Below are 21640 nucleotides of genomic sequence, written 5' to 3' on the forward strand. Positions count from 1 at the left end.
TCCAGCCTTTTGCGAATGATGTCGAAAACGTTTTGTGTTTGCTGGGTAGTTTATCACTACTAGAGACTTATTAAAAAAATTCGGGTGTGATAGAAGAAGTTGTTGTCAGCTGGTCGCCTAATAAATTCATATCGGAATCTTGCAAAATCTGTATAATCATTTACTTTTTGTCAACTTTTCGACCTCTTGGATCAGTTCTAAATACTAGTACCGTGATTAGAATACTACGTCATCGTAAAAGTCGGTCACTTGTCACAGTCTATGTGATCCTACTCATCGTAGAAAAACGTGTAATGTAGACATACGGAGGCATTTTTGAGATTTAAAGTATACGTAACTCATCTGTTTTCGTAAGGGCAAAGTGTGTGTAACTTTATACAACGATCAAATACAAGGCTTATTGCTATAGATTTCTCAGGATAACTTGTGTTTTATTTCAATACCAATGACTAGATGGCACCATAAAGTACGACAAGATGAACTCAACTAAAGTGTAAAAAGAGTGTAGAGTGAACCCACAATTAACGTAACGTCTGCTATATGATCAATGGCTTCATGACCATGACATGTTGTGAATGTGGCCTACATGTTCAAACAGATGTGTTGCTTTTTCGCAAATAAAGCACGCTTTATCACTGTAGCATGGTGCTGCGGCAATCATTGCTGTAAAAAATGTTATTTCTCTTCCCTATTTTGGTTTGACTTTCTTTTGAATATTGGGTGGATTACTTAAATACGAAATAGTTAGATTTTAATTTTCTGATCAAAATTTAAAACGAGAATACATAAATGTTAATGGTAATTTTACGTTCACTTTTTTCTCTTATTAAAGATGTATTTATTCTTAGAATATTCAGATATATCAGCTCACCCAAACAAAAACTCTGTATGCTTCGTTACTTACAAAGGCACAACCTAAAGCATTTTAATTTTTTATTAGGAGAAGGCTGTAAAGTATCAAAATTCACTCAAGTCAAATAAACGTATTAATTACAGATACTCTTTTGTTACTTCACATGTAAGGCAAAGAATGGCGGTGTTCCAGAAAGAGGTTTGAGCACCTTGTATAAAGCAGTTGCTCCCATTACTTTGGTTGTCCAGATGCATATAGAATAAACTATAGTCACAAACTTAACATATTTTGTCTTACCAAGCATAATATAATATATATACATGATTTGGAAACATCCTTTTTTCCTTTTAATTAAAAACCACACTCTTGGTTTTATGCATTTTCCCCACAAATCGTTGATGGTATTCTATTATTTCAACAATCACCGGGTCAATGGACTGAATGAAAACATATATTTTTGGAAACTCGTTGTATTGTGTGATCATTTGTTTATTCAAAGTTGTGAGAGTTTCTGTGGACAATTACCTTTATACTCAACATTTTAACCCCTTTTTGTAACTATACGAAATAAATAGTTGGTATTGCAAAATGGTATATTGTCATGTGGATGATAGATGTTATGTTATTAGATGGTAGAGTTGAATGTGGATGACAAATAGTGATGTTGGAGGTGAAGTTGATAAGGGCGTTTTTCAGCTGTAAGCAATAAATAGTACAGTTAATAATTCAAATCACTTTCACTGTAACGACCTTCGTGTTTATTGCCATAGGATATTGGGACTGGGGCATGACCACATCATATTATTAGGGCATCAAATATATTTGTATATAAACTTTACATAACAATAGTATTTATTGCATTAAAACATGATAGACCCATTCTTTTGATATAAATAACACGTTTTTGTTACTTTGCTTCTTCTACCTCTCTCCACCGAGGTGTGTTCATGGGAGCCGGAATTACTTGAGATAAAGTAAACTAGATATTATACAAAGTATACTACAGTATTTATAATTTGTATAATAATAAGGTAGACGAACTTTTCGCAGCAAGTTCAAATTGTACAATATGTGATAGAATTAACCGTCATCTTTCTCAGCCTGTTAATTGTAACCGTTTTCTTAGACTAATTCTTTTTTGTTATTCACATTTTTAATAATATATTTCGGTAAAGTGTGAATAACAAAACTTTTATCTGTGTTAAGCGCTACTTTAAGATTAACTAACAAGATTTACAAACCAAGATATAAAGAAAAGGGTGGATACTGAACTCAAAACAAAAAAAGAAATTTAGACTGAAGATAAATGAAATCAAATCCTTTATAAAGATTTTGCATTACTGTATCACTCTTCTATCGCTTTTCTTAATTAAGTTTACGTCTACGCGTATGTATTTATTAGAATTATAATTGTAAGATTTAACTTAATTTTGTATTTAAAGAATTATTAAATTGTTCTTTTGTTGTAATAAAGCTTGTAATAAAGATCTTATCTTATCTTATCTTATCTTATCTTATCTTATCTTATCTTATCTTATCTTATAATACGAGTTTATGTTCTTAATTCACACTCATAAACCTTTGTGTCATATAAAAAGCTGAAGCCTGAATATGTCATATTTACATAATGTTACCAAACTAACGTGGTCAAAATGTGGTCATGTCTTTTGCACCATAAATCGGTGACCAAATTAAAAATAATGTTAATCTCATTCCGGGCTCAGCCGGGCTGAACCATAAATCTTGAAATCAAAATATCAATCTTCAAACTAGGTTGATTTATGAACCTTCTCCGAAACGCCCTTAAAGGTTCATCAGAGCTACCAAAACAAGTATGTGCATGTTGTGTTTCTCAGCGATCAATTATATCAGGCCCCGTAGATAATAATGACGGCGTGCTGACCATGGGATTCTTAGGAGATTTTTTTCATGACATTTTGAACTTTGCCGACCAACGCAAGCAGACAAGAAATGGACACATTGAAACTGCCAGCGGTATCATCAAAGATTGTAGTCAATTAAATGATACCAGATTTACCCTAAATCTATACTTTGGCTTAATCTATTCTTTTGTCTTTACCTACTTCCAAAGTATAGGTAGGATCGTGTATAGTAATTACCAAAAGCCAGCATTATCTTTCCAGATGTTTTATCTTTATGGTACACTCGAAGCTACTCAATGACAATGTTTCTGCTACACAACAGAAAGCCTAGTCTTAATTTTCAGAACAAAATATTTAAGGTCAAGTCCTTGCTAAGGATGTTGGTGTATGTGCAAAATCCAAAGGCAAATTGTCCAAATATTTTGAATTCAAGGTCATTTTTGAAAGTCAAATCACGCCAATTAACTATCAACTATTATACTCGGATGCCCCCCGTGATGTCTGTATGTAGACCTATATCTAACAAGTGTTTACATGTCACGTTTAAAGTGGGCAAAATACATGATTGATATAACTTGGTAATTGTAAGCATATATCTTGATCGAAGTAAAGATAATAGCGTATCAGGGTGTAGAATATTACAATCATACTGGCCCAATCATGTATTTTGCCGACTTTATACGTGACATGTAAACACTTGTTAGATATAGGTCTACATACAGACATCACGGGTGCATTTTGTTATCAAGAATAATATAAATCGAAAGTTTATTTCTTCAACATACCTCTGATTCTTCAAGTTTGCCCTACAAGTCCTTCCGAAACAAACTCAGACTGCACATGTACTCCCAATTTTCACAACTTACAAGTCTTGTCCCTGTATCGATCCTGGATATTTCCTACGATATGTATCAAATCTTTGCAGCTAATTAGCCTCATAAACTTGGAAAGAACATCGACTTTTCCACACTAAATGAGTACCAGAAAGCTCAATAACAATAATCTTGGTAGCTGATGACATGGCGTGTCACATTACCTATTGGATAAAGATTTGGATAGTAACAGGTTCCTAAAATAAATGTATTGCTGGAATGACTTTTACACGGCTATATGACTCGCACCAATAGATTAATAGAGTTCAATAATCACATGAATTGAATACTTTTTACTCATGCTGACTGGGTACAATAGATTTTTAGTTACGAAATCACATTATGTCAAAACTTTAACTACCGTTATCAATCTTTTACATTGAAAAGGAAAGAAAAGGAGAAATAAACAAAAGAAGCATGAACCCAAGTCAAAACCACATGCACACTGTTTATAGGTGGTGTTCACACAAAAATTGAACACACGGACACAACTTTACCAAGTAGACAATTATTGAGTCGTGTGTGCACACATACCCGGAACACATACTCTGAGCACATCCCAAACGCATGGTCTAAAATAGTTTTTTACGTGTTTTATATGCTTTGGTGGCTTTCGGCAACACAAAAACTTCCTCGGATAGAATGTGTCTGCATTTATACGAAGTGTATCCTTGCCAACATCCACAGTTGCAGGTGAATACAAGTTGAGAGATGGGTATAAAAGATAGGAAGGGTAAAATGTTTTCAATTGGCAGATTTTTTGTGTTGGTCGTCTACAGGGTGTCCCTGAACTGTATCGTCGAAAACTGAATTTTTTGGGTATTTTAACGCATAAACCAAATAGAACTAAAAAGCTGATGTGGTTGAGAAATATATCAGTTATTACATACTTTTTGAATATTGACAATTTTGATCCGTTTTTGAAATAAAAGAATTTTACGAAACTACCTTATTTTCAGCCCGTTCTATGGAGTTAAATATCTGTCAATGACAATAGACGCCTCGTGCGCTAATGATGCGCAGTGATCAGCAATCCGAATACAGATCATCGATTAATATTTGAATCCGTGGAAAGCTTTGAAAATGAGGGAGTTTCGTAAAATTCTTATATTTCACGAATGGTGTGGTCAATTGTCAAAACTCAAAGAATATGTAATAGCTGATTTATTTTCACAACCACACTATTTATTTAGTTATGTTTAGTTATGACGTTAAAATACTTAAACAATTAAGTTTCAGACGATACAGTTCTTTCAGGGACACCCTGTATGTGCTTCAGAGAGAGGTGAACCAGTCATTTTCAATACCAACGCAAAAAACGGAAGCAAACAAAAAGAGGTACAACGGTAAGCAGAGCCTGTAGATGTTGCACCCTCTGAATAAATTAAATTACACAATTAAAGCAAAACAAAGACAATAGGGAACTGTAGTGATAGCTTGTTAACCAAATATAGGTTAATAAATTAATGTTATAAACACAATGTTAATCTCATTCCCATTGCAGCGGGCCATTAATCTTGAAATCAAAATACCAATATCCAAACTGGGTTGATTTATGAACCTTCACCAAAACGCCCTTAAAGACTCATCTAAGCTATCAAGGCAAGTATATGTCCATTATTGTGTTTTTCAGGCACCGTCCAGTTATAATAGACCCTGCAGATGTTAATCAAATGACTTTTGACGAAGGGATGCTTATGAACTATCTGATCTATCGATATTCAACGCAAGCAGACAAGAAATGGATACACTTGAAATACCGGCGAAATCTCCAAAGGCCGTAGTCAATTGATAACAGCTTGAAACCTTAATTTAACGTTTGTCTACCCCTACTATTGTCAATTTATATTTAACTTACAACACTCTGTTATAAGGCTACTGTTGTCTTCGATCAGAACAAATCTTGAAATCAGAGTCTGCATGCTTTTGTCAACACGCAGTATTGTTAAACTTGTCACCCATTATCATTGTTTATAACAAATACCGTAGTTGCTGTGACATCAGTTCAAGCAAATGTGTACCAAATCTTAATTAGATGATACAGAATAAGTTGTAACCCAAGTTAAAGTACGTCTTTGCGATATTTAGTGTATACAATTATGTATGATCGCCGAGGTAAAGTCACGTTTACTTTGACGGATTTTCATTTCCCGAACAAAACTTTATCGAATTATATCGGTAGTCTATACCAATTAATGTATTGGGTTATTATTATTGTTGAAATAGTCATAGAGTCTACATACAATAATGTCGAGTATTTACTCTAATTACCCTTTTGAAAATTCAATTTCAGATAATAATGTGATTTGTTATCATTATGACCAATGGAATTCATGTAACCGCATTTCGATCGATTTAAAATTCACATACAGCATAACATATCCCAGAACCTATCCAGCGGACTAAATTACTCAGTCGCGTACTCCAGTCAATCATTTAATCCGGCATGGAGTAGGTCTGATTATGATTACAGCCGATTTCATGCATTTACTTAGTGCATTTGGATGGTAAAGATCACGAACTACAAGAAGGCAAAATTTTGAAGATGAATTCATACTTGTGTCTCTAGCGAACATTAGGAAAGGTTTGTAACCAATTATCGCAATGTATTCTTTTTTATGTCTCATCTTACAGCCCAGGCAAATATATCAGTCGTGAAAACTGAATAAGCTGCAAGCACGCAAATGTCGTAAAAATAATCTCTCATGCTCTGTATGAGTTTAATACTCATTAACTTGGTGACCCGGCGCATGAACGATAACTTTTCATACCTTGTGGGAAGGATTGGGGAAACATTTCATACTGTGAGTAAGCCTATTAAAGTGGTTAAGCTTACTTCAAAATGACGTATTACAATTCGATAATGACGATACAAAAACATTTTGTAGAAGAAAATAATATATCAACTTTGGATCGGTCAATCATCAGAAATATACTGTGAACATGTGAATACCCACCAGCATTATGCTCTCAAACTTTGACCGTTATTAATCGCCTATCATTCGGATTCCCATTCAGCTTACTCAGGAATTTACTAACTAGAAAAAAACTTTTAGTTTTTTAAATCGTTAATAGCTATTTAAAGATATGAAAGGAGAATCTGCAAACACAGAGACTGATATTTTTGAATGATAAATACAGATTTGGATTTATAATTAATACAGTAATGTTTTCAAGGTCACATAAGTACTATGATCTCGAAGGTGTGACGCTTTTCCCAATATGTATCATATTTAAAATAATGATTATCTTAAATGGTACAAAAAGCATTACAAGTCTCTTATTTCAATTGCAAACGTGAAATTTGTTCGACTAGAATATGTTGTGCTTTATACATATTACAACGAATGATATATTGCCCCAGAAAACGCAAAAGCGTTTTGAACAAGTTATATTTTGGGGCTCGGTTTAGGTAAAAACGTTTTTAAAACATTAAATGTCGGATTATATAAAGGTCGTGAAAACGTATGAAAACACATTGCAACAATATTTCTAAATGTTTTCAAAATATTATTGTAAACTATTTTTTGCAAACATTTTTTGTCAAATACTTTTGTCAACATATATTTGCATTAGGGTATCAAAATTTTTTATTTTTATGTTATGAAAACGTTTAAAACCCTTTATATACCCTTTATATACCCGACATTTAAATGTGATCTGACAAACTTTATAACCTTTTGCGATGTCGAAAACGCTTTGTGTTTGCTGGAGTGTTACTCTACTTGTCAGCTTTGGACAACCAAAAGCGGTCTTTGAAAGTATCAGCAAATTTTACAGTGATTTTTACAAACCATGAATACAGCATACTACAACTAATAATTATATCTCTGACCAAATCGAAAGGATCAGCATTATTAACAACATCTGAGAAAATCGAGATTTAACTTTGACAAACAAAAACAGTTTTCAAGACAAGATACACCTGCCTCATGTTACCGTTTAAGTAATGTAAAATTTTCTTTGATAACCAAAAATCAAATTATTTCCATACCGGGGTCCATGTAAATTTGTTGATTTAAAATGTGTTTATTATACACCCTTACGATGTGCGAATGTAACTTTTAAAGTTACTAAATAGCCCATAATCATGAATGTGATACATTTTGTCACTTCTGTCAACTCGTATTATGCCATTGAAGCAACACTAAGCCAGATATGACAGTTTGTATTACAAGTCAATATGAATCTTAATGCATCGCAATGACAAGACTTTAGAATAACTCGCCGCAAATATGTATGACCACCTTTGTATATTGCGGGTCCGAGGGTTGTTTGGAATGCAGACTGTTTCGTCAACACGCGCAAGTGTGATTTAGTTGTCTAACATATTGGAAGTAACACTGCAAGGGTGTATATATCTATTTCAGCTGCCGCGATGAGCAATTGCCCTTTTGTAGGCCAATAAACGAGATTTGTTTTTATTACATGCACCAAAATGGATATGATGTAATGGAATTAAATAAAAATGTATCCTTGACACGTATCATAATGTTCACAATATTTGAATGTCCGTATTTTTCGAATATATTTGTGATTTGTTCTAAAGTCTGCACAAAAAGTAACTGTTATAAATACGCCTATAGATTCAGAACAAATAATTGTTTTCACAATATTTTAACATAGCGAGAAGGATGATTTATTTACACGCATTTTGATACCCCATTCGTCAAATGTCGTTCAATATTAACAACACAGTAGTGCTTTTACAGAAAAAAACCCGAATTTTAAAGTTGCAGTTTACAGCGATCAAAGGTTATAATGCCAGCACTGTAAACACGTAAAGCCCGCCATTATCTTTGCGCTTACTTCAAATTAATACAAATAACTGCAACTTTTAAATTGGGGTATTTTTCTTTCAAAACACTGCTGTATTGTCAATATTGAACAAAATTGGACAAATGGGGTATCAAAATTCACGTAAATAAATCATCCTTCTTTTTATGTTGAAATATTGTGAAAACAATTATTAGTTCTGAATCTATAGGCGTATATATAACAGCTGAGTTACTTTTTGTGCAGACTTTATTATCGAAATACATCTACATTTTGGTCCCTTTCAATTGTAAAAAAAAACACGTTTTATAATTGAAGACCGAATTAGAAAGACTAATTTGCATCTGACGTCCTGTCAACCATACCAAAAATGCTGTACTGCGCAGGTCAGCAACCAATCACATTGCACATCCTGACGTCAGACGCAAACTAGTCTTTTTTTTAATTCGGTATTAAATATAGCCGTATTTAGTTGGTTTTAATACTAGTAGTTAAATTATTATTAGTCGTACCTCATCATCTTAAAAGTCGGTCATGTGTCATAGACTATGCAACCCTGTATAAATCATCACAAGAAAATGTGTAACATGGAAATACTGAAGTGTTTTTGAGATTTAAAGTATACATAACTCATCTATCTTCGCCAGGGCAAAGTGTATGTAACGTTATACAACGAACGAACAGAAGACATACTACTATAGATTTCTCAGAATAACTTGTGTTGCATTTTATTCTAATGACTGAAATAGAAGTAGAATATTGTAGCGTAGAACAAGATGAACTCCAATAAGTTGAAAAGAGTATAAAGTGAACCCACAAAACGTTTGCTATTTGTGATTAATGGTTTCGTATTGTGGCCATGACTTGTTGTGAATGTGGCCTACAAACAAAATATATTACTTTTTTTTTAACAGTAAAGGCACAATTTAGCTTAGGTAGTAACAATTGTTGCTGTTTAATTATTATACTTCTCTCTATTTTTGTTTTGTTTTGTTTCCATTATTCTACAAGGTGATCCCAAAATTGTTTTGTTTCAATTTCAATGGTTTATGAAATGTGTATTTTCTTTAAGTTTTGATTGATTATTTTAAGGCTCATAGCAAATCCATAGAACTATAATGTTATACAGAGAGCAAAAGAATTAAGATACCAGTTATGCCCACCCATGCATATTATAAACAAAGACAAATATGTCAAATCTGAAACTAACACCAATACTTGTACCATTTACTTCTGATTGAAGAATTCATTTTTGAAATCGGTTGAGAATTAAAGAGACCCTGTCATCAAAAACCAGGAAGGGAAGAAATCGGAAGTTGCATTTTAATGTTCTAATCAATGGAAAACACAGCGCTAGTTCTCTTCTTTGTGTAAAAATCAGCAGGACATCCAATGGAACAATCTCCAACTTTTGAACAATCTGCAACTTTTTTTCAATCCTTGGGATTTTAGATCACCGTGTCTTTATATCTTGACCGATTTCAATAAATAAATCCACGCTTAAAGATACAATTATTGGCGGCATGTTCGAATTATGATACATCTGTTTTTCTCTAGTATATATGTGACGTGTCATGTCAAAAGGAGATACTTTTGGGCAGGATCGTAAATGGAGAAATAGCCGAAAATCTGCCGGTGTGTGATTTTTTCACAATTTGGGTTTGTTGCGAATTTATGATGTTATTAATGTTAAAAATAATGTCTGATAGATTCAGACCGGAATATAACTGGCATCTTGTATTTTTGAGACATATTTCCAAGGTAATTCCTACACTCAACATTGTCAATAATATTTTTAAAGGTCGATATCTCAATTTCCAATTTTATAATACCATAACTTACGAATTCAATATCTTCGCTTAGGAATGTCTAATTTCACTGGGGAAAACGGCGTTGTGGAGCAAAATATCTCTATATTCACAATATGTAAAAACCTCAAAATTGATAACCTGCCCAAAAGTGTCTCCTTTTGACATGACATGTCACATATATATACACAGGGGTGACAATAACTGGTACCTTAATTCTTTTGTTGTCTAGCATCCGCATCAAAAAGGTGCGTTACCAGTTTTATTCATAAATGAAAGATTTTTTAAATTTGTCTCTTGTTCAAAATGGAAATACACATTTCATTTAAAATGCTTCAAAATGATACACAAATTGTAATAATATCAGGAGGCATTTTTTCTTTCATGTTATTTTGTTCTTTATATTTTTAAAGCAAATAATGGAAAAACACTGCGTTTCTTTCAAATGTTTTACTGCCGCAAAAACATTTTTACATTTTTACGGGCTTTGTGAAGCAAATTTTTTCGACTAGCCTTCATAGTCTGCTGCTATATATCGGTTTATGGGTAGTCAATGAAAATACATCAAATTGAGAAAAGCTTTTGAAATACAAAACACGTTTTTGGACACGTTGTTGTTGAGTTTTTGTTCAACCAAGTCCACGTTCGCAAACTATGATAACTTACAAAACTTGGTGGCTATAGTGCGAAAGCTTTAGTACGATGTTTAGCTATGATGGCATATTTTACTTTCAGGATATGTTTGTTCATTAAAGATAATAAAGTTCGAGAATAATATGAAGTACCCATGTACCTATTATAGATAGATCGCCATGCCTGGAGATCGTTGTACTTGTGTGACCTTGAAACCCAATACTGTATTTAGCAGTCAAGCATGATGAACGTTCAATTGATGTTAAAACAGTCTCTGAGTTTTCAGATTCTCCTGTCATGTCATTGAATAGCCCCCATCGAGATGCAACGATTTTAGACTACTGAAGGTTTCTTTTCCATTTAGTATTAAATTCCCGAGTAAATTGAATCGGAATTTGAGCAATAAGGGAAATGCACTTACCGGTCATAGGTGGAGTGCAATATACCCGTAGGTATTCGCTGTAGAAGTAGTGATATAACAGGATTAATATTTGAATGTATTTCTCTGCACTAGTTGCTACGCTGTTAAAGAACAGCGATAAAGATCGGGATCTTAATTATTTAGAAATTTTACATTATGCCGAGTCCATTGTATGTTTCAGTCGCACCTGTAAGACCAGTGTCTTTGAAAAGAGCGGTATTGTATACACAGGTGATGAGTGCATCCTGACTATAGCGCAGGGTGATACATTCAAAAATAGTGTAAACCCGTTGCTATGGTAATTAATCCTGTTACAACACTACTTCTAGTCTACAGCGAATTCCCAATATTACAGTACTACGCATGCAGATGAACCGATGCTTCGGAAGCGATGTGAAAATTTGATATCTTCTCTTAATAGGGTTAGGGTGAAGTTTAGGGTTAGGATAAGGATTAGGGGTTTCAGACTAATGACAATTCGGACTATAGACCTGCAATCGTAAAATGTTTAGTTTACATGTAGACACGACACTGCACTCAGATAATGTTGTACCAGTTAACGCCATTATATACTTGATAATTCTAATTTTCCATGAAAATGTTGTGACAGAAACATATGTTAGCACGGAGCTCCCGTACCAAAATAATAGTATTTAGAATCTTCACATCTGGTATTTCAAATGATGGCTTTATAGGTGTAGTATGAAAATATTCTTTCAGGAACTGGTAAAAGTATCTTGCTCAAAACAGTTGCTCTTATATAGATGGTAGTTACAAAACCCTAATAAGTATAGTTATCTGATAGCAGATAAGTGGTATTGTAAAATTGTGTTCTTTGTAATGCAGACTGAACGTGGACGGCGAATTGTGTTAGTGGAATGTGAAGTGTGTTGTACAGCTGCTAGTTACATTATAAGGATTGCACACAATGAATAATGAATAACTTAAATGAATAACTTAAATCATTGTAAGTGTGTGAACGGCCTTAGCTTTTATTACTGAAGAGAATGGAGTATGGACACATCAAATATTGGGACAAAAATGTATTTATACTTGTGCATAATCTAATACATACTTCGTTTTACCATAATTGTATGCAATTGCATTCACATCGCCATGGTCATTAATCTTGAAATGAAACTGCCAATCTCCAAACTAGGTTGATTCATGAACCTTCCCCAAATTGCCCTTAAAGGTCATCTAAGCCAGCAAGGCAAATTATGTCCATATTGTGCTTCTCAGCGTCCAATTATAATAGGCCCTGCAGATGATAACAATATCGTGCTTAACAAAGGATTCTTGGTATAACTTTGACAACAAAATGACCAACGGAAACAGACAAGAAATGGACACACCGGCGGCTTTATCAAAAGGTTGTAGTCAATTGATACCAGATTTATCGGTTTTGCTTTTGTCCAAACTAATCTGTATACTTCCAAGTCTAAAACCTAGTACCCGGGCCTAGTACAAGTCATAATTTTCTTTATTAATCAAAGTAATCAAATCTAGCACTCATCAATATAGTTATCGACAATTCTCCAAGGCCAGAGATTCTTCTTATGGCAATGTTTAATATTTTTACAACATTTGGTCTCGTAAAAATGCAATATTGTGCACCGTTTTGTTTATGATAAAATGATGATTGTGGAATCTGTATAAATAGGAGCATAAATATGTAGACCTATGTCAAATCTTATTTGTGCACCTGCTTGAGATGAAATGCATAATAAAGAGAAATTCCAAAGATGTATCCCAACTCAGATTTGGTTTTCATTTTAGATATCAAAGAAAAAATCCGTGAGATCGGAATAAAATTATATTTACTTTGACAGATCTGTCTCATGAACAAATATTGATCGAATTGTATCGGTAGCCTATACTAATTAACGTATTGGGTAATTATTGTTGGAATAGTCACAAAGTCTACATAAAATAATGTCGTGCATTTACTCAGATTACCCTTTTGAAATTCAATTTCCGATAATAATGTGATTTGTTATCATTATGACCGATAGAATTCATGCAACCACGTTTCAATCTATTTTCAAATACAACATACCCTATCCCAGTCAATCAAAATTACTCACGTACTCCAGTCAATTGTATCATTAAATCCAGTATGGAGTAGCTCTGATTACAACGGATTTAATGTATTGACAGAGTGCATTTTGAAGGTAAAGATCACGAACTACGGAGAGGCCCAATTGTGAAGGCAAATTCATACTTCAATTTCTAGCGAGCATTAGGAAAGATTTGTAGCCAATTAGCGTGATCGGATCTTTTTGTGTATGATGTTACAGGCAAATTCATTTACTGGTAATATGTCGCTCTTAGCTAGCAGCAGGCGTACACTTTCACCTTAAAGACTAAATTACGCTTGCAGGGAGATGGATTATATCGTTTCTGAAAATGATCTTGAATATGACCAAAGCACGCAAATGTCGTAAGAATAATCGTATGTATGAGGAACATTAACTAAAGGATAACTTTTCATACCGTGCGGGAAGGGTTGAGGAAACATTTCATACTGTGAGCAAGCCTATTAAAGGGGCGTAGATTATCTCAAAGGACGTCTGGCAATTCAATAATGACGATACAAAAAGCTATTTACTAGAAGAAGAGAAGATATTAAATTGTCGCATCGCTTTCAAAGGATTGGACCATCATGTGTAGTACTGTGATCTTTAGAATACAACGAGCATATTGCTCCCCACCTTTGACCGTTAAGTGCAATCCCCTTATTGCTCAAATTCCGATTCAATTACTTGGGAATTTAATACTAAATGGAAAAAGAAACCTTCAGTAGTCTAAAATCGGTGCATCTCGATAGGGGCTATTCAATGACATGACAGGAGAATCTGAAAACACAGAGGCTGTGTTAATATCAATTGAACGTTCGTTACGCCTGACTGCTAAATACAGTATTGGGTTTCAAGGTCACACAAGTACAACGATCTCCAGGCATGGCGATCTATCTATACTAGGTATATGATAGGCTACTTCCCAGCAAACACAAAACGTTTTCGACATCATTCGCAAAAGGTTATAAAAGGTTGTCAGAAAACGTTTAAATGTCGGGTTATATAAAGGGTACATTAATGGTATAAAACGTTTTCATAACATTAAATAACATTTGTTGGTAATGTTACTGCACAGCAAACACAAATGTTTTACAGAAAACATTTAGATGTCGGGTTATATAAAGGGTATAAAACGTTTTGATAACATTCCAAAAACATTTTTGAAAACTTGGTACAAATCATTCTAAACAGAATGTTATTTTGGGGTTGAAAAATATTTTGCAAAAAATGCTTGCCCAAAATATTTACAATAACGTTTTTACGACCTTTATATAACCCGACATTTAAATGTTATTAAAACGTTTTGTAAAAAACATTTTAAGAACATTTCTGTGTTTGCTGGGTGCAAATATTTTAACATAATGTTATTTAAGTGTTGACAAAATATTTGGCCAAAAATGTTTGCAAAAATAGTTTACAATGACATTTCGAAAACATTTTAAAAATATTGTTGTAGTGTGTTTTCATACAAAACGTTTTAAAACGATTTCATGACCTTTATATAACCCGACATTTTAATGTTATTAAAACGTTTTTACCTAAACCAAAACCCAAAATATAACTTATTGAAAACGTTTTAAAAACGTTTTTGTGTTTGCTGGGTTAGTATTCCCGTACTTTGTTCTCTTTAATGAACAAACATATCCTGACAGTAATATAGGCTATCATAGCGTTAATATTACAGCTTAAGTTTTGATGAAAGCCGGCAAACGTTGTGAGTTATCTTAGTTTACCTGCGAACGTGAACTTTGTCTGATGAAAGAATGTTGTGTTTATCCGTGATGTGTTACCATCCTAAAGTCCTGAGCATTATGTAGCTATAAATGTTTCAAAAGGAATGGACAAGGTAAATGTATTGCGTATGTGCATGTATTTTCGTCAAACAATATGTTCAAAATCGTGTTTTGTTTTAACTTTAAAAGCTTTTCTCAATTTGATGTACTTTAATTGACTACCCATAAACCCATAAATAACAGCACACTATAAGGAGAAGGAGAAGATAAAAAGACGAATACAGCATGTCAAAACATTTCGCTGGTTATATCAAAACAATGCACATGTCGGCAGGAAAGTATCTAAAAGATGTAGTGTTTTACCAGTAATTAATTAATTATTCATATTAAGTGAATTTGAAATGCCAATTATTTTGCATTATATTACAATTTCATCATTTAATTAGACGTACTAAACAGATCATATGGCTCATTGCAACGTACAAGTACGCACGGAGCGGAAAAGTAACTAAAAAAACAAAAACGTTCTGTCAGTTCTTGCCAGAAAAATTCCATTTATCATTTCTTTCTGTGTTTCACCTTTTCTGGGGTATGCATTTGAAGGGATACGTTGTACAATTTTACATCATCACTTCTCCCTCTGATGCGCAATTGAATACATGAATCCAAAACCCACCCAAGTCCATGGGAAGTGATTTTGAGAAAAAAACCTGTGTATTATTTTAATTCCTTCAGTTAGATTTACCTGGTCAATATGGTAAGTTTTACGTTCAAATAGGTGGGTTAAACTGTATTAGGTATGACGATTAGCATTTCAGGGACTTCGTGGGGTTCATTTTAAATTCTGGACTTGGGTGGTTTTTTGAATCATATACAAAGACAATAATGTTTGAATGAGATTACCACTAGTAAGATAATAAATAATAAAGCACACAGTTATGTATAATGTTGATAAGCATTCTGCCATGTAATATAAACCACACACTTTCTTTGATTAAACCCATTTTTTTTTTCAAAAGTCACTCTCCAGCAATGAATGTGTTACAAGTGGACTTTTATACATATCAGATTTCAATCAATGTGTTACAAGACTCAAATCATGGACTTGGGTTGATTCTTTCATACATGCTATATTTCACATGCTCAATAGACACAGAGGATGAATTTGAGTTGTTCTTTCATACATAAGACAGGCCTATGTATAGCAACACTTTCCCATGCTTAACTCAATTTGGCTTAAGTATGGACTTGGGTGGGTTTTGTATTCATATATTCAATTGTAAGTCTTTTCTGATAACAACTTATTAATATAATACAATTATTCTGCTTATTCATATTTAAAAAGTGTGACCATTCTCTCCACCCGCATGTCGGTGGTACAAAAGCAGATACATTTAAACATTACTCTTTAAAAGAACATTTTTCTTATCTTGATCTTTACACTGTGCATTACGTTGAACTATTCCAGCCAATCCAAACTATTCGCAAGCTGGTAAATGTGAGGGTTCATAAACACACAATGTCATTTTTCGGTCATGTCATTTATCATGTTTTGGCACATCTTCGGGTGTTACAATAATAAAGTTATCTAACATGTATGATAACTTTACTAATGTTTACGATACTGGTGATTTAAATGAGACTATAGACAATTTACTATACCATATAGCGCATCCCAAGAGATTTTTTCTTTCAAGAGAAAATATAAGAAAACACAGTCAATGACCAGATATACAGGTAGTAAAAGGGGGTTGAAGGGTGCAGACATTTAGTGTACGGTACCTTATATCAAACCTCGTCTATAGGGTGCCGTTGGCAGACATCGATTAACTCTTATTTGTATACTGTCCCATGCGATATTTGTGTATGGATTTCAAGACGTTGCTTCAGGCGGACGTTTTCTCTTTTATTACTATGATTCCTTCAATCAAAAATGTCCATTTACCTTAAATTGATAAAAGCTATTTCCGAGGTATATAAAAATGAAAGTGTTATTGACTTACTAAAGGCAATACACTAACTTCAAAAACTAAAGCTTCCGCCAATTTTATATATTGTCGCTAACACGGAAACTAACTTCATTTAAAAAAAAAATATAATTTACGTTTAACTTAGCAAATTATAAGAGATACTTAATAATGTACTTTCAAGAAATCTATAAGGCGTACAATAAAGCGGGTGTAATACCCGCAATCGACTTAGAGGGTGTGCATTCTGAAACAAACAAACTAAGAATCATACAAGAACATATACAATAATGTAAAAAGGATGTTTCTTTAAAGGATTCCCCTCTGCATGTCACCTTTTTATGCGTCATCAAGCAATTTTGTTTGCACACAAATGAGTTGATTGCTTCTGTTTTCTGCGTTGTGCATTCTTCGTGAGTGTTGATCTTATTTAACACTTTCGTGATGATAACACGTTCAGTTTGGTTCCGTTCTGCTTGTACGGCCTATATTTTGAGTAAATCATTCATTGAACGCTGCTGAACTTTTACTTTGTAATTGTGATTGGATGAAAACAAATCAAATTGGAATCTGGAACAGGTTCAGGAAACATTATTTATGTTCTTCTCGCAAACACTGAAATAGGATTTCTATCAGTGTAAAATATAAAACCAAACAGAAACTAAATACTGCTTGTGTAACAAAATGTAGACTGATAGCAATTATAGATAATTTGCAACGTAGACAAATCTAGCTACAGACTATCAAAATGGATGTTTATTAAAAGGCATACTTGTTGAAAATGGCGTCTTCCAAAATATGACTTAAGCATGGAAATTGCTCGAGAAAATGTACAATTATAGGGACAGAATTAAGCAAGACAAATTGAAGTAAATTCGGTTTTAAACAGACCATCAATCAGATAATTTTTACTGGTATGTGGCGACATTGACCACAGACTAACAGCACCCTCTCACCACTTACCCTACCACCCCAGCCCCTAACCCTCCGTTTGGCCACGCCAGTGTCCATAATAACTACAATCTTGGAAATAAGTCTGCAAAGCCTTTGTGTCAAGAACGGCTTTCCCCCGTACAATGTTGGGAAATGCCAGCATTTTTCCAGAGTGTTCCAACATTGATTGATAGGGAGACGGAAAGGGTAAATCATTGTTCATAAACAAAATACACGTCAATTCAATGATCATTGCAAATTCTGCACCGGAATAAACGATTAAGTGTACCAAGTGTTCCAAGTACTTTTTTCCAAGATTGTAGGTAATGTATCACATTTTTATATGTTAGATATAGTCTAATCCACGCAGTAACAATTCCGTTGCCTTGATTATCGATGTATGTATCCATAATTAATTCGCTGTCATTTCCTGTCTGTCTACAAAGTACTTGAAGAGGGCAATCCTCCAATCAAAGTAGCACAAAGTAGGAAAATACAAAGTCTGCTTGTAAAATTTAAGATTCATTTCAAATAGTGAAACAATGTTATCAAGATCATAAATATGTAAATGGAAATTTCATTAATATTGGTGCTTGATGTCTAGTGCTAGCACGAGTCAGCATTTAAATACCATTAAAGACAATTACTTACAGTGTGTGTTGAATATTTTAAAATGCAATGCGATTTAGCTATAAAATCTCGTTTTTTACCTTATCCTCTTATGTCCATCATCGTGGTAACGGCAATTTATGAAAATGTGTCTATTCTGATGATAATCGTGGACTATAAATATTTCGCCTGATTGAGTTTAATATGAGTGTACGGGACCTACTTTTGATTCGGTCTTTAAGCTTAATAGTAACGTAATGGAAACTGCGTGAATTAAATAGAATTAAATATAAAATGAGAGGGTTAAAAATTGACAAAACAGCGGTAGTAGTAGTAGTAGTAGTAGTATTTGTTGTCTAATTAATTGTACTCATAAATGCGTGTCTTTTGGTCGTATATATATATATTCACTTGCCGTTTTACTGGCCCCAGAATAGCTCTGAAAACAAATTAAAATGTTGAAGAAAATTGTAACTATTACTCAAAGCGGAAATTAGCTTTCGGAATGTAGCACCTTTCCTTGTTTACTCGGTAGATGAAATAAAAATGTTCTTTTTAAATTCGTAAACTTAATTGTTGTATTTTTCTGGTATCAAAATACGCTACTTTGTCATATCGCAATATAATACACCTATTTAATGAAAACAGATGACAATGTTATTTTTGCCACATCAGAAAGCATCCTTCACTGCTGAGGAATTTAATGTTAGTTTGGCCGTCTATCTAGACTGACCAATTTATTTGCCACTTACGGAGATCCATGTAGCTATGCGTCTGCATAAATCATCATCAATCTTTGCGCATCATTTATTACTACAAGATTAATAACTGAAACCTCTAAATATTGAATTCCGTCACAAGAGAAATTCAAAATCCGTGACATTTTTGGTCAATGATTAAGAATACAAAAATATAACACATGTTATGTAGTACGAGGTCATTTGTTATTTTTGTGTGAATAAGATTATTGGCATCCTTGACTCACTTTCTAAAATATCAATGTATTAAAAGAAGTACACTGCAGTTGTTTTAGTTAGATGGCTAAAGCTGGAAAATGTGGCTCCTACCATCCAACTCGCCTATAGGTTTAAAAACAAACAAACATAATTCATCACCCCAGCAAACACAAAACGTTTTCGACATCATTCGCAAAAGGTTATAAAAGGTTGTCAGAAAACGTTTAAATGTCGGGTTATATAAAGGCTATATTAAAAGTATAAAACGTTTTCATAACCTTAAAAAACATTTTTATGATAATCTACTGCTCAGCAAACAAAAATGTTTTACAGAAAACGTTTAAATGTCGGGTTATATAAAGGGTATAAAACGTTTTAATAATATTCCAAAAACATTCTTGAAAACTTGATACAAAACATTCTAAACAGAATGTTATTTTGGAGTTGAAAAAATATTTTGCGAAAAATGTTTGCCCAAAATATTTTCAATAACGTTTTAAAAACGTTTCCATGACATTTATATAACCTGACATTTAAATGTTATTAAAAGGTTTTGAAAAAAATATTTTAAGAACATTTTTGTGTTTGCTGGGTTCAAATATTTTAACATCATGTTATTTAAGTATTGACAAAATATTTGGCAAAAATGTTTGCAAAAATAGTTTACAATAACATTTTTTGAAAACATTTAAAAATATTGTGTAGTGTGTTTTCATACAAAACGTTTTTAAACGTTATCATGACCTTTATATAACCCGACATTTTAATGTTGTTAAAACGTTTTTACCTAAACCAAAAGCCAAAATATAACTTATTTAAAACGTTTTTAAAACGTTTTTGTGTTTGCTGGGACGATATAATAAGAAATAGGAGAAATGAACCTCGTTTGATTTGTGATAGGCAATCCATCATTATACTTAATATTTATTGGCATTAGGCTGCCTGGTATTTTGACAACGTCCAAATCTAAATTTGATGAAAGAATAACAAATGTCCGTGCTTATTGAGCCTTATACATTACATTTGCTAATCTATATTGTATACTAATAATTAGTATGTACTAACAATTATTAAACATAATTGTTATCATGATTATAATCCACCAAGGGAGGGTTAATAGGTCATTTTATATCATTTCACAAATGTCCTTTGCAGGTATTCGTAATGGAACAATTCCTGACATGCTCTCTGGGTTTATCATTAATGAATCCAATTAAAAAGTAATGGTCAGCGAGTCGCCAGATGCAACCCACCCAGTCGTTACTCTGCTTAATCCAGCAACATTTAGCATCCTTGCCCGCTGTCCAAGTGAATTATGCTGCGATATTCAATTATTGTTTGTATTTTTCTTAATTTATAAATTATGAGAGATTGATTATTTAAGGTGTGTGGGATGGCAGGAGCTATATTTTCCAGGTTTAGCCATTTAACTAAAAAACCGCAGTGTAGTTCATAATATTAATACATAAATCTTACAGAAAATGAGTCAAGCTAAGCCAATAGTCACATGTATGTTTCCATCGGTCTTGAGGGTTTTTTGGTTTAGTTTCACCTCCCGAGAAAATTCATGCACATTGGACATGATTGACTCTCCTTATATCAAGTCTTTGGAACTCTTTTACAAGAAATCATGCCATTCCTCTTATATTTGAGCTTTATTTGTCTGAATATTTGAGTACAACACCGGCTAGGTAATGCTCCTCTCCGAACGCCTTAAGGCTCAACCTATAAATATTTGAAATGTATGTAATCTGGTATTGTATGTAATACATTTATCTCATATAATTATGGGTAAGAATACGGAGATATAAACAAACAGGCAACTTTGTTGGCAGTGGCTCTTAAACTTCTTAGTTCTACCCGAATTCGTACAAATCCGCATATGTAAGTGGGGGGTTCATATGTGTGTATAGGAGGTGCGGGGGTGTGAGGGGGACGTCGGGATGGTGGGGGAGCATACTACTGTGAATTCTAAGACACTAAGCCATAACTTGACAAACAAATAACCTATACAGACGTAATATCAACCAGGACGAGTCAATCACCACATTAATAATATGAACTAAAGTGCATAGCGATGTCTGGCAATCTTTATCTCAAGTCATATGAGTTTCC

The 21640-nt window shown here is 33.4% G+C and overlaps 1 protein-coding gene across 2 annotated transcripts in view; it reads right to left on the minus strand.

Moving 5' to 3' along the window:
* LOC140137873 (short transient receptor potential channel 4-like) overlaps nucleotides 1-21640 on the minus strand; it is a 186653-nt gene that overhangs the window by 104915 nt on the left and 60098 nt on the right. The window contains exon 1 of one of the 2 annotated variants that reach the window (XM_072159676.1): nucleotides 3522-3775. The exons of the other annotated variant lie outside the window; for it this stretch is intronic. The gene's annotated coding sequence lies outside the window, so the exon portion shown is untranslated. Of the gene's footprint in view, nucleotides 1-3521; nucleotides 3776-21640 lie in introns of those variants that run through there. 2 annotated transcript variants of the gene reach the window in all.

Source organism: Amphiura filiformis, chromosome 17 (genome assembly GCF_039555335.1).
Source record: "Amphiura filiformis chromosome 17, Afil_fr2py, whole genome shotgun sequence".
NCBI lineage: Eukaryota > Metazoa > Echinodermata > Ophiuroidea > Amphilepidida > Amphiuridae > Amphiura > Amphiura filiformis.